General features: G+C 30.5%; 1 protein-coding gene across 1 annotated transcript in view; it reads right to left on the reverse strand.

The window, feature by feature from the left end:
• LOC105153748 (uncharacterized) overlaps window positions 1-16,217 on the reverse strand; it is a 292,829-nt gene that overhangs the window by 249,840 nt on the left and 26,772 nt on the right. The gene's annotated exons all lie outside the window — the stretch shown is intronic.

Consider the following 16,217-nt stretch of genomic DNA (forward strand, 5'->3'; position numbering starts at 1 on the left):
CAAAGTGACTGGTATTATAAATAATCTTATGCGCTTCCAGAGGTTGCCGATCCCCAATGTATGCGGAGTAACGAATCACGATGGCAAACACGTAAATGTTGTGCATACATGCTCGTGCAAGTTGTAGCGTAACGAACAAGTGCTCCAAAAATAGATATCGTGTCTCTCTCTATTTGGCTCACACAGCAAGATTCGAGCGTTTGTCTATCTTGGCGGACATACAAACTAAAGGAACGGCAGTTTCTGGAGAATCGTAAAACTCGCGCACAGTCCACTCAACGATTACTCTGTAAGGATTTCTACTCGCGTTCTCAGGAGAAAGCCAAAGGGACCTCGTTAAACGACTAATTAAATCGTTCCAGTTCACCGAGCTACTTCTCTTTCTTCAAACCACTAGAAGTAGATTGGGCAAAACTTCAAGCGACTTTCTTGTTACAATGTGAAAAGAAGTTCTTTATCGATGACTTTTACAATGATTTTCACAAAAAATTTTATTTTTGTTTTATATAATCACTGTAAGTCGCATGATTATAGAATACAGTGATAATAAGAGAACTTTAAAAAAATCAAGAAACTAATATAGAAAAAAAATACATTTCTATTTAAAATTAAAATTAACAAATATAATTTGATCATGAAAGATGAACACATGTGATAAACACACAGTGATAAGTTGAAAACTGGTTGAGAATTAATCCTAAATAAAGTACGTTGTGTACGATCAAATTGTAGTATTAAGAAATATCTAAGAAATGTATATGCTTTAGTCATCGTAAACGGAAAACAGAAACATCTTATTAGTACGCACATTAATTGGATGGCAGCTAGAAACACCAGCTTCATCTAGGAATTCCACCGACTGATTAATTTTACGATTAATTTTACGATTTACGCCGACGAGCCGTGCTTCCTTCAGAGTAAAACGATACTGCAATCAGATAAATTTCCCGCGGCACCCGGAAAATACGTTGTAACGCGAAGAATATGAAACGATGAGGCTCGTTTTCAAAACAATCGTTCTTTTACACCATCAAAATTAATCATTACGGAAGCACAGGATGAATGCATTCCTGTATTAACAACGCGTCTAAAGGTGTGAAAAATTGTATAATAACTGACGTAAACCAAGAGTTGCATAGAAATTATCTCGATAAGATCAACAATTAGTAAAATAATTAATAAAATTGATATACAGGGAACCGTAAGGAATAAAGTTTTATAATTCGCATAATTTTTGGGACGCTTCCATAATTAAAAAAAAGATTGAAATATATTATTCGTCTACTTTAGTTACTTGCAATACAAAAATTTGAAATAAAACTTTTTTTATAAAAAATTAAGATTATCTTTTTGAAATTTTTTAAATAGCACCGTGCAAATTTTTTACAACTTTGTAGATGACTTTGAGACAAATTCAATACACTGTCGAAAATTTTATTTTTTTTATTGATTTTATTGATATTTAATTTATTAAGTTTACAGCATTATTTTAAAGAACAATACTTATAAGCTGTGACTAGAAATATAAACATAAATATTGAGAGCTGTCTAGGAATTATTTTCACATTGTAAACACATAATAATTATTATAGCTCGGCTATAGTAATTTTTTAAAAAAAGAACTTTGTGTTACAAAAGAAAGCAAACAATTAAAATATTTGCTTACGTAAATACCATTTTACTTACATAATTATCATTCTTTTTACGAATATTATGATAGGTAGTATGTTTATAATGCAAAAATAGTTCCTAGACAGCTTTCAATATTTACATTTCTAGTCAGAGCTTATTAAATATTGCTATTTAAAATAATACTGCAAATTTAATACTAAATCAAGAAAGCGTCAACAAAAGTGACATTCCAGATAGTGTTGAATTTATCTTAAAAACCGTATTAATACAATATTTTTAAAAATGCATGTTGATGCTATTTAAGAAATTCAAGATGACCTTAACTTTTTATTAAAATTTTTTTTCAATTTTTTAATTGCAAGTTATAACTTATGTGAAACATTTGAATATGTAATTCATGTTTCAAACTTTTTTTAAATTATCAGAAATCTCCCAAAAGCCATGCGGACTATTACAATGAACAGCATATACATATAATCTCAGCAAACTATGAATAAAAATGCTACATAACATAGATGTAAATGATGTAATTTATGTATATGTATACATAGCAATTACATCTGTGTTTCTGAGAGAGCTATACACACACACACACACACACACACACACACAAAATATAATTATGATATAAAAATGAAATAAAAAATAAAAAATATTTCTTCCTTAAAATAATAAAAATTAATAAAAAATGTGTACACATGTAACTTAAATTATCCGACAAAATCATTCCGTAAAACTACACAATTGTTTCCTTTTATATTGAATGTACCTCTAACGAAGTTCGGAGCCCAGGTAGAAAAGGACGATTTGTAAGGATAGATATCTTAACACAAAAGGAACAAGTTATGATTTCGACGTGAAAGCAAAAAGAATAAAAGGAGAGTAAAACATAGCTGGTGGGCCGAAGAAGAAACTACTATAAAAGAGATTTCGTGAAACAAAGGACTTCCAGCATATTGATCTGATTCGTGTAGTAATTGGCCAAATCCTTCATTCTTTTCTTAAATTCTCCGTATTTTGATACATCAAATCAGTTTGGAATACTTTAATAATATACATATATTGAATACATTAATCAAACGTTATTGCAAACTATAATATTTTTTCATATTACTCATCATTCAATAATTCTTAGGAGTACTCATCGTCACAAAATTTCTTTATCAAAAACAAAATCTATATTGCAAAAAAGATTTTTTAATTTCATATAATTTATATCGTTATACTATGTATGACTCAAATATATATTTTTTTAATTACTCAGTTTAATCCTAAATAAGCCCATTTTTCTCAAATAGCAAAGTTTTAATTAAAAAATTTTATTTAAAAAATGTTTTAAAATGTAAATTAACATAAACGCAAAATTTACAATTTTATATATCTATAAAAAATTCTATTTAAAAAATTCTTAATACAGCAAGGAAAGTTCTCGTTTCGTTTAATAACATTTTCATCTAGAAAACTTAATTATCATCCTAACTGTATCATTTAATTATATTATTTTTAAAGATATTTTTAGTACAATTCGTGTAACGATACAATCACGACATATCATGAGTGTACGATATTATTCGATAATTTGTGTATACAAGCATATTCGCCAACGTTTCGTACCTGACATTTACATTTATTACGCAACTTGCACAAAAATTTCACCAAATTAAAGTTACATATTCTTACTCGTCTCAATATGTAATCTGAAAACTAATAAAATAACTGGACCAAGCATATAGTTTTGAACAAATTTCAAATGAACAGTACGCCCCTAAAATTTTTTTTTGTCACAATTAACAATCGAATGTCGAACATAGAGTAATTATTCTCTGTTGCTTTTCATTCAGCGAATGTCATGCGAGTTTGAGATTTTAATGATTTGCATGCATTATAAATTTGCTTTATAATGTCGAGTATGTGACATTTTGGTTCAATTATTAAAATTTTCATCGAGGTACTTTGTTTCATTGTATGCTTCGGTTGGGTCGCCGCTTTATAATCTCGCTTTTAACATCGCTTTACAGCACGCACGTAGCGATATCCGCAACATACTCTTTTTCTTCCGTAAATTTAACATGTGGCTCCATAGCGTTGCGTAATCCCTCTAAGCGTTATATTGCGTGAATGATGTAACGTCAGTACGGATAAATGTGTGCAAATAGCTATTCATATTATGTCATTTATTAAGCGAAAAATCCGTCCTGCTTTCATAATAAATATGATAAAAAATTATCTCTAAGAACGAAATATGGTAAAATCATTTTCACAGCTTGTTAATTATTAACCCGTAAATATTTATAAGATTTTTTTTAGCATGGTAAGATTTACTAGATAAAGAATCAATTTACTTGAGCAAGTGTGATACAAATATATACCATAAGAAAATCATTTATAATAAGTATTACAACAAACAAATTGTAACACAGTACTTCAAAAGATTAAAGAAAGCTATATATAAAAAACTTATGTGGCTTTAACACAAATATTTTCACACAGCAAATACGCATAAATCCAATATTAATAAATATATGAATTATTTACTAAAAAGAGACGAACAAATAAAATATAGAACAAATAAAATATAGTACAAATAATATTTATCGAATAATAGGAATTCCTTGAAGAATTATTAGATAATTTTTGAAACTAATATAAAATATAACGATAAACGTCATATAATTTTATATCACAAAAATTTTATATTCCACTTTATATTTCAAGGTTTATCGACAGTAAAATGCCATGCATGCTCTTTTCTGATCAAACTGTACCACTGGTTGGGTCGGTTTTGCGCCCCATGAAAGGGCTTCTCGAAACCAGTACCCAACGGCAGTGACGAATTAGTGCTGTGCTACATTCTCTGCACCAAACTTCGACCACACTGCCTTACTAAATTACAAACAAATTACCACTCTGTAGACCCGCACATACATCCGCATCATGGTTCAAAGCGATCCGATCACGACGAGGTTGCGTGTGAAGACGGATGATGCAAACAGCGAATCGAATATACATTATCAATCTGTAATATTACATTAAGCATTTATAACGCTTACTTGATTAATACATAGCTTCATCTATTTTGATAAAAGATATCGATAAAGAATAAAAATATTATTATTATAAATATTAAGAAATATAAACATATGAATATTTTCTTATTCATAAAACAGAGTCTCGGGAAGCCTGCTTTTTTAATTATGGTTTCTTTGAAAAAATAATTTTCAATAATTTTTGTAATTAAAAAATGCCTATAATTTACTTATTTAGAATAGATAGCGTCTACTTATTTTACATAATATATGTACAATAAAAAGAAAGAATTACATTCAGTTTCTTACTAACGTAAAAGAAAATTCCTTATAATATCATTCTTACATGAAAGAAGATTTATAACTAGCCAACTACATTTTTGCGCGAATCAAGGCACGAATGTATATTGAAACTTGCAAGACGCCCAGAAAGGTTATTGATCTGCAAAGAGTATTGAGATATCAAGGTTTTTAACCTTTGGTTTTGACAGAAACATCCACTATTGAACAAATATACGTTATTTCACGTTAACATAGCTGTATTGAAACAATAGAGATAAAAGACAAGTCAACGATTCCAACACGTGATAAGAAAACATAGCGTAAAGTGAATTGAGAAAGCGATATGTACAAGAATAGATCATGTAAAAAAAAAATATATATATATATATATATATATAAGTGACGAAACAGACTGACGATCACACATACACACTCATATGTGTGTATATAAACGAATATTAAAAAATATCTGAGGCCTAATAACCACCGCGTTCGATCGCAAATGGAGTTGACCTTGATCTGTCTCTTACACGCACGAGATATTCATAGATAGCCTCGATTATTAAGGCCAGCTTCTATGAATTGCATAAACCTAAACGCTCATGATTGTACTATGCGCTGCAATCTTTTGAGAAAACAAATCTCGCTTGTTCTCAGTACAGCAATATATTATATGCGGATGATACCAATCGTACGATTCTTCATCAATCTAATTATGAGTCAAATGGACATCTAGCTGGCCTCTCCTCTCCCCCTCCCCCACCCCTACTTAATATAGGGGAGGGGACAGCAAGGCAGACGTGTCAAATAGAATCAAAATGTATAGACTTAATTCTACAGTCATTAATCACAGTTAACTTGCAATATATCTAATACTTGCATGATATAAGTTATTATCATTTTAGGCAAACTAAGTAAAATAATCAAACGAGATATTTATATTATTGCTTTTTATAATTTTTTTTACTTTTTTAATAAAAAAATACGAATTGTCCCTATTCTATTAGCTGGCATAAATATTTCAGGAAAATATTCTACACCGAGTGTCTGTGTGTAGACTCGTCAGCGTTTTATACACTGTAAAAAAAGTATGTAAAATTACATAAATAATATGTGTAAAAATTACGTAATTTATAAGTTGTGACTTTACTTTAAATACAGATAAATATACATTAATAGTGATCTTGAAATTACTCATTATAATTGTTATAATGTAATTTTACATGTAATTTTTTTACAGTGTAACTACTTTGTTGCGTATGACGCAACACACTGCAGGTAAATGATGATCGTAAAATCGTATACGTAAGTATCAATGTAATCTTAACTTTAGTTAATCAAAAGATTCGAGTGACATATCGCGTAATATAAAAGCAATACGAGTACAATGGAAAATGGATACAACATAGACAACATGATATGTGATAGCAATGACCAAGCAGAAAAGAACTATCAATTATTCGATTTTAATGATAATACATAATTATTCTGAATAAATTTAGTACTTAATAATCTCGTTAATAATAAATCGTGAAATTAATATTAATATGTATTATTTATTCGAACATTCTTTGATAAAATTAATGAGAAACATTAAATTTTCATAATTTTAATATAAACCACTAAAATTTCTCTCTCGCAATTTCACATACTTTACAATACATATATTTGTAAATGTGTATTAGTCATTTATTGCGGAACAGATTTATAATTTTTCAGAAAATTCGTAAAACCACGAGTACATATTAAGTATTTTATATTCAATTTTCATTAAAGTTACATAATATTAAGTTTTCATTACTTTTCAAAATAAGCAGCTTACATTTTCGTCTGCAATAATGTAGAATTAATTCCACGAATATCTTTACTACATAATTTTACGATAAAAAGAATGTATCGAAATTTTCATGTGCTTTTAATGCAGTTATTGAGTTCAAAGACACAAATCTGCATATGACAGATTTTCTTCACTATTGATCAAATTGATCCTCAAAGGATACACGATAGGATGCCAAAAAGGAGTTTAATTAATTTTCTGCATGTCTGTATTCCATCCCATTTCTGTACCGAATGATGCTCAGATAAATTCAAATACACCTCTATCGTATTGCGTGAGAGAAAACTAAAAACAATATCGAATATTATGACTACTATCACGTGTGTATACACATATATTACACATATATTTCGCTTGACCCGTTCGATTGGTTATTACTATGCATACAACGATCGTACGTTTAAATGAAAACTTTTTGGTTATCCTTCCCAAGTTTTGGCGTATTGGAAATCATGTTTCGATTTGAACATGATGAAGATAGTATGCCAATAATAATAGATAACTATTATCTATTTGATTGATATAGCTCTGGCATATTTATAGAAAATTTTGTAAAAATTGCAGGTGTGAAAGCTTGAACGAAAAATGTAATTCTTACAAAATAAAACAATATATATAATAATAATATATGTATGCGTAAATATACGCATATATCATAAATACAAATTATATATATACATATATATATATATATATATATGTGTATAATACAGTTGAAATAGTTTAAACACACAGTGCGACAAGAACAAGAGCAACGATGGAAATCTAGTACAGCGTTTCTCAAAGGTTGATTTAAATCGATAAGCAGACAGAGAGAGGGGACAGGGGATTGAAATGGCTGAATTTAAAAGGGATACGAACAGATGGGAGTTACAATACGGGTTGTCTAACGATTAACCCCACACAGCGCGATTCGGCCAGGTGATTTCGAACTCTACCTTGACGCGCTAGGCGATTATTCAACGAACAAAAGTAGTGCGGAAGAAAAAAATGAAGGACTGCTTGCCCAGCCATACGGCGCACTCCAAAATTATTAATTATGCTCACCGTACACAGACATCCAGGCGCTGCACCCGGATATCCGTGGCTGGTAAATGCTTCGAGCCATTTCGTTCTCGCCATCCAAAAAGAGGAAGCGTGGCACACATCACGGGGAAATTACACCCGTTATTTTTTCGCCGCTGCGGTCTTGCCCAGAAAAAGAACGTAACTGGCAATTTTCGACACGAATATCAGCGTAAATTTTTTTTGCCGATCCGACAATAAAATGCTCCGTAAAGTATCGAAAAATATACGATTTTAAAAATCAAGCTACGCTAATGCGATACAAAGAATAATAAGAGTAGAGTGCACTTTCATTTCATTTCGCATCGTTATGTTATCGCAAATGAATCATATGTATATAGTAGCCGATGACATCTGCTTTGGTTAGAATGTTTCATAACGGTAGCATATCTTGGTTATTATTAAAATGCATTTGATAATTTTCGATAACAAAAGAAAATTGTAGAAAGAATAAAGCTCACAAAAGCTCGCAAAATAATGTATTTTAATTAATCAAACAAGTAATAGTAAATTTAATTTACACGTAAGGTTTATATTTTAATATTTTATAAAAATTTAATATAAAATAATATATTATATTATACTTTTTTTATTTCACGTCAAATAAAATAAAATTTGAAGTAATTCTTTTGCACTTAATATAAATTAAGTAATTCATGAAATATAACTATTAAATCGTATATATGTGTATATATATATATATATATATATATACATATATATATATATATATATCGTACATATAAATTGGATTAATAATTATGTAATTGTTAACTTATTCGCACGAGATGTCTGTAATTTATTCTATTTTAATTCCATAGCTACATTATCTATTTAATTCTTTTCAAATATCTATGTATAATAATATTATATTATACATAACTGGCATACGCACACGCCGCGTGTCAACGACGTAATCATCTTTCTCATCTTTTAAAAATAATTTTTCATGAAAAGCTGTTTGATTATACAAAACAATTAATATATTTAATTAATCGATAAAAAGATAGATTAAAAAAATTCATTGACGACAAAAAACCGTTGGAAAAACAATTGATTTGAACATTCGTATGACAAATTACCACTTCCGTTGCTTTATATTAAAAGTGAACGGACAGTGAATGGCAATTCACTTTCTCTTTCAACACATTCGTTAAGTCTTGAACCATAAATTACATTTCAATTGACAACGATTGTTCGATGGACGATTTCGCAACACGAAGATGATTTGAATTGCTACATTAGTCACCGTTGCGAACAAGAAATATAATCAAATTACCTATAAACATTAAAAATAAATAAAATTATTTTTAGGAAATATGTATAAAAGATGAAAAAATCAATAAGAAAATAATGAGTTTTTCTGTACAATGACTTTACAAAAACGTACGTTGAATAGCGCAATTTCAAGCTTTCTCCAAGTGACGTGTTTACAATGAACGCGTGAACTCCGCCTTTAATGATCACGCGAATCATTTGTCATACCATAAAAAAATTACAAGATAATTAACTACAATTATATACCGACAAATGACGCTACATCCGCTCCGAAAAGCACGTTCAGATAGCGACCGGTGCGGCACCGTCATGACTATGACAATTAAGATTCTATCGCTCTCTTATACTTCAAAACTGATACAACTCAAAATGCATGATTTTCGTGTCATGAATGAGTTAAGTAAACATTATTCTATTAATTATCAAAAGTAAAATAATTTAACTTCATTTTGAAAGAAATCGTTACAAAATTCAAAAAGAGTGCAGGTTTTTTAAGAGCTGTGAAACAAAACAAAAATAAAACAACATTTCATAAGAATATATTCTTTTTGTCAAATTATTTGATTAATCAATAATTTTCTGTCAAGTATATTTTGTATATTTTTTTGTCAAGATAAAAATAGTATTTTCCTTTTCCTAGGAAACTAATTATTTAAGTTGTCACTTTTGAAATAAGGAAGCGATATGCACATGGTATTTAACATTTCAATTATAAATAAATTTTATCTATCGATTAATTAAACGTACTCATAATTGACCAAGGCAATTAACAAAATAAATATACGAGAATAAGTAATTAAAATAAAAATTTCCAATTATGTCCATTCACTTTCATTATGAAGCAGCGTAAACGAATACTTAATGATAATCTCTCACGCAAATATTCCGATTTTCTCAATAATGTTTTTTTGCCATCAATGACTTTTTTCAACTTGTTTATTATTGTCTCTCAATTAATTCAATATGTTTACTGTTTTGTACAATCGAACAAATTTTATGAAAAATATCTAAAAAGTAATTAAATAATATTTTTGAGATTTCTTCTTCAAAGAAATTATTCGATTTGAGTTCATTCGATTTGAGTTAATCTTGATACACCGTTAAATACATTTCATGATTATTGCAGCTCACTTCATCAGAGAAGCAATCTGATGAACTCGCCCTGATAAGGTAAACTATAATGTTAGCATTTAACAATCAAGAGAAACACAAGGTTAATCCATAAATCGCATAACTTTCTTAAAATAAATACAAGTTTTCCTCACTATTCGATATTACTTAGGTATGTATTACCTCGTAGAAAGTCATTTTCCATATCTCGATCATTTTTTATCGTAACAATGACAATGTAAAAAGCGTTTCAAGGATATATCTGCATTCGCAAGTTTTGCAATTTCCAGCCGATTAATCTATAGACTCGTCAAAAAAGTATGGCATTCGAAGCGTTCGCGAAGAACGCGCTGACGGCCGTTCGTTGCATTTAGGTCATCGTTGCTCGTGATGGATCCCGTCTTTCCCCGTCCTTCACATGGCTCGCGAATGTTAAAAGAACATACTTAACGACTAAACGAGTAATGTGCTCGCGCGCGCAGGCATGCCCGTATAATTTACGCGCAGCCATTGGGTCTACCTCAATCGCGACGCTCGAAGTTGAAGTTGAGAGTTGAGACGCGTATAAGCGCGAAAGAACGAAACAACAGGTGCGCGCGATCTGCGAGTGATACGCGAGTCGCATGTGTAGTGTGTACTATGACGTCGTACTTTCTAGGCGTGTGCGTTTGCCAAGATATGTGAGCCAAGAAGAAATCGTCGATTTCGCCGAAGCTCCATAATCGCAAAAAATAATTTCACGAAATCGTAAAAAATCTCATCATATGAATATTAAACAAATGCAGCTTAATTATTACACGTACATAATCTTCAAATTTGTACAGATATTGTCAAAAATATATTATTAAAAAATATCTGTAAAAAATATAAATTTTTAACGAGAATTCGTATCGGGAGCTTCGACGTGTATCGAATTAAAAGTTTATCGCAAATAATAATCGTAAAATATAGCAACTTTTTTTTTTTAAAGATATGTTGGATTCGTAATATATAACTATAAGAATAGAATCACGATTGTGTCGAAAAATCTTGAGACTAAACATTATACGCAATGCAAAATGAAATGCGCGATAGATTAACAAAAATTTCTTAAATAAGATATATTTGTTTTCCTTCAAAAAAATATCGGCATATTTCGATATAATATAGATCATGTAATTCATAAAAGTGCCAATAAATTTATTAAAAAGTATCATAAATATCAGAGTTATGATAATACATACAAATATCAAATTCTAAACAATGCGATAATACAAAAATAATAAAAGCATCAGTTATAATTTTTAAAAATGCATTGCAAACTTATTATGTATGACTGACAATTACAGAAACGCGTGAGTCACATGGGTAGATGAAAGTTACAGTTAGTACAATATATTTTATAAAAATCGTTTAACAAGTATCGACATTTTTTTCGTCGATGATATCAGAAAGAAAACATAAAAGTATCGACACGTGAAATACCGCAGTTAAAACTGGGCGACGAGATTCGCAGAAACAAATGGCATTGACCTGTATTTATCGAAACAGAACGTTCTGAACGAATGCAATGATTGTGAAAATCGTCAAATAAAATCGTATAAAATAACGTTTCGATGCAACGTGCTCGCTTTAAAACGCGCGCGACTCTCACGATCATCGAAGCGCAAGGCGTGCACGACGAGACGCGAGGGAACACGAGAGAAAGAGAGAGAAAAAGCAACACAACTCCATTTCGGAGCAGTGACTCGCGCTTCGTCAAAATAAAATTTCGTTTTATCCACTGCGCTCTCATTTTGCATTAAGTATCAATAACGAGAAATTCAACCATTATCTTCTCGAACGAATCGTACCTGCGTTTTCGAGCGTTGCGAATTCAAATGACAACTTCTCGCTGAATGCGCTTCCAGTAATCCAAAGGACACGCAGAACAACACGCTCCTCTCTCACTACACGCACTTATTGATAAGCAGCCGACAAGACGAATAGGCTACGAATTTCCAAGGGATTTGAGACCGAAACACGACACATTAACGGATACACGCACAAACACACACACATACACGCACGCACACACATACGAAGCCAGCCACGTAACGTGCGCGCGAGCGCGCGCGCGCGCGCGCGCGTCGAGACAGGTGATTATACCGCACCAAACGAAAAGTGGGAATCGCGCGAGAATCGACGTAGCCGTATGACGTAGACCGCGACAAATCGCGGCGGCGCGGCTTTCCCAAGGTTCCACGGGCGTGACATTAATGTGAATTTTCAAAGATATGCGCTCGTAGAAGCGGACGAACGTAGAAGAGGACGATACGAATAAGAACGGAATAAGACGAATCTCACGACGCGAGCGCTCGAGACGGACTGACAAGTGACAGCCGTGACCCGCGCAGCGCAGCCCCACGCGCGGCGCGGCGCGGCGCGCCCCACCTCCTCCGTCTCCCTCACTCTGCCTGCCTGCGGCGCGGCCAGAGCGGGGCATCCGCTATTCCGCTCCAAACGCTCCTGCTCCAAACCAAACGTACATATAATACATACGACGAATACTCGAACGTAAATTCCTCTCTCTCTCTCTCTCTCTCTATCTATGTCTTCTTCCTTTTTAATTCATTTCTCTTGTTTATTATAGAATATGGTAAACGTTATCTTTTACCATTTTACATGAGGAAACGTGTAATATTCATACATGTCAGATAAGATTACACGAAAAAAGATATTTAAATACTATATTGAAGTGTGCTTTTATTACACGTATAATTGTTAATTGGAAATTTATTAATATATCAAATGTATCGTATAACTCGCATTTTATTTCAAACTCAATCAAATTCAGTTTTAAAATATTCTGCTACATTTATTATGAAAATTCCATTATCCATCAAAATATGTATTCAACACATATTCGTAAAACGTAAATAATAATATATGATTTGTACAAAGAAAATATTTTTATGTGCGTACGTATTATAAATCGTTATTTATCAGATTTTTATAAAATATCAATACATATATATATATATATATATATATATATTTTTTTTTCTATCTCGTTTTCATATGCAATTAATAAAGGAATTTTATTTTAACACAAAAGAATAAAATAATATTGGAATAATATGTATGAATAACGGAATATATATACGAACGAAAGAATGCTAAGACATAAAATTATTAAAGATTTTAATATTTTATTTTTTAATGATTAGAATATGCAAATATTTGAAATGTTACATTTGCAATTAGATTTTTTATTTTTCTTGTTTTATATTAAATTAGAACATCTATCTACAAAAGAATGAAATAATTATTTGGAAAAAGAACATATGAATACGGAATTATTTTGAAATTTCTTGTTTTCTTACTCGAATATTGTTATGTTTGCAAAGTAACGCATTCAGTTTACATAATTCGAATTTCACATATTTCGCTTCATATGAATCCTAGTTTTAATCAATAAATAGCAGAGAACTGTAATAATAAAATGAATAAAATGATTACTGTAATACAAAACATATTATAGGCATCAAAATCTAATTTATTTAAAATAAAGTTTTATCTTTTTTTATTTATTTTTCAAATTTATAACCAATAAGAACACGAGAGTGAATTTTTAATTACCTCAAAAAGTTTTTTTGCGCTATATACGACTAGAAACTATTTCAAGACCAAAGCTCAAGGACAAGCACAGGAAAATGGACGATTATACCTTCTTATGCGAAGAAGAATAAACATAGCAAGATAGTTTTAAATATATGCGCATAATAGATGTAGGAGAGAGATAAGCATCACACAGTTTCAGTTTCTACTTTGGTTGACGTGACTACGTTGCGTGTTTCGAATAATCTACATCTACAAGAATCGGGAGGTACGCATTAATCATTTTTGCGTTTTACATCTTTACAACGTTTATAATAGTAGAATAAAAGTAATAATATTCCAACGTTTTCCTTATGTACTTTATTTACGATAAAGACTTATATAATAATAATTGCATGAACAAACATATCTTTTTAAAAAAGATTTCTAACAATACAAAAATATTTTTCACATGCTTAATTGCAATTTTAAGCAATTAAAAATAAAACAATATTAATATTAAATCAATAATTTCTACTTTCCTCCCTTGAATTAAATAACATTGACGTATTGTATTGAGATAAGAATAACATATGTAAACTCATTGTGTGTATATTTATACGTTTAAAATAAATCTTTATTCCTTCTATGTTATATACGTAGCGCACAATGCTAATAATATCGTATAATAATATTTAACACAAAACTGATGTCCAAGATTATATTATTTTAGATCTTTATTTTGTGATTTTAACAACAGTGTTATATATTGTTATATATTGTTGTGTAGCTTTTTATTATCAATATAATATGAAACCTGCAACGATAATATAACGATATCCTTGCTTTAAGGAGTCACACAATAGGAGATTTGGATTTAAGAATAAAATATCCCTCCGTTAATAATAAATACATGATCCTATCATACATCAAAGAATATAATTTATATATTTAGATTCGAAAATGATATGTATAATGATAAGGTGAGTGACAAAGAAATAAACAATGTAATAATCGTATTAAAACAATGTATTAAAAGAACTATATATGCTTGAAACAATTTTATGTCCACCTAATTCTCAATTCTATCTAATTGAATATTATTTAACTCGGTGTGAGTTAAGTGGTAAAGTACCTTGTAAAATTTAAAAGTACTTTGAGACACAACAGATCTCCCACTAAATAAAAACTACAAATAAAATATTCAGAATTATAAGAAAATTATGTTTATTAAAATTTTAATCAAATTAGTAACAATATTAAACGTTCAAGAGATCAATGTGTGACATATCCGACATTTCTAATTATGATTTTTAATTTAAAACAATCATATATACACATACAATGATTTAGAGAACTGAATTATCGGCACAAGTAAGCTCGTATTTCTAACCTTGAAGCATCTATAGCAGAAAATGCATTGGATGTCGATACAGAAGATTCCTGCTCTCTACAATCGTTAGCAAAACGCAGATGTATTCGTGTGTATGCTGCAGCTTTATTTTCAGTCACGAGATGGCAATATCATAAAGAACATAAAGAATCTCGTTTTCTTCATATATGAATTTGTCTCTAATAAAATTAAATGTAAATTTGGTTCTTTTTGTTCCTCTTTTCAACAATACATAAACTTTAAATTATTGCAAACTAAATGAAAAGACGCAAGCTATCGTAACTTTTGCCAACTACTCAACTTCGTGTTAAATGTAATGTGATTGTAGATTGCGTTAACAAAATTATGTTGTCAAAATTTATCCACCCTGCATCTCATTTTATCCGATATTGCAATAAATTATAATTTTATATGCCCTTTAAACTTTTATGCTATACGTAAATTATAAATGTACGAATGATAAGGTGAATGTTATAAAATAACTCGACTTGAAAATTCGATTGATGTGATCGTTGTTCTCATCAAACGGTGACAAAATTTCGCTGGCTCTTGTAAAGTAAATGTGAACTATATAATACCTTCAACCAGTAACTCTAGCGATATTGTGTCTCCGGTTTTTCAAGACAATACACCGGAGACTTTGCTTCCAGCGAAATTCGATATTGGAGTAAACTCGATTTAAGCTCGGGACCCTTGACTTCGTGCTCCTCGTCTATCGTGCCAGGTAATGCACGAAACCCGTTTTAGTCCGGAAAAGTCCGGACTATAAATCCCTAGTGATGTCTATGAACGCGACAGAGACGAGGAGAACGATTAAATTCTTAAAGGTTTTTCTGACTTAAAGGTTTACAGACGGTTTTTCTGTGAAAAATTTACTTTCTTTTATTCCAATATTCGCTGAATGCCAATAATGTTCGATATATTCCTCACGCCAATAAAATAGTCATAGATATTCGATAAGCTGATCTTTACGAGAAAAACCACTCTTACTTCTACGTATAAATCCGATTATGATCAACGTTCGCGTTGCGATCTT

Source organism: Acromyrmex echinatior, chromosome 3 (genome assembly GCF_024713525.1).
Source record: "Acromyrmex echinatior isolate Ae372 chromosome 3, ASM2471352v2, whole genome shotgun sequence".
Classification (NCBI taxonomy): domain Eukaryota; kingdom Metazoa; phylum Arthropoda; class Insecta; order Hymenoptera; family Formicidae; genus Acromyrmex; species Acromyrmex echinatior.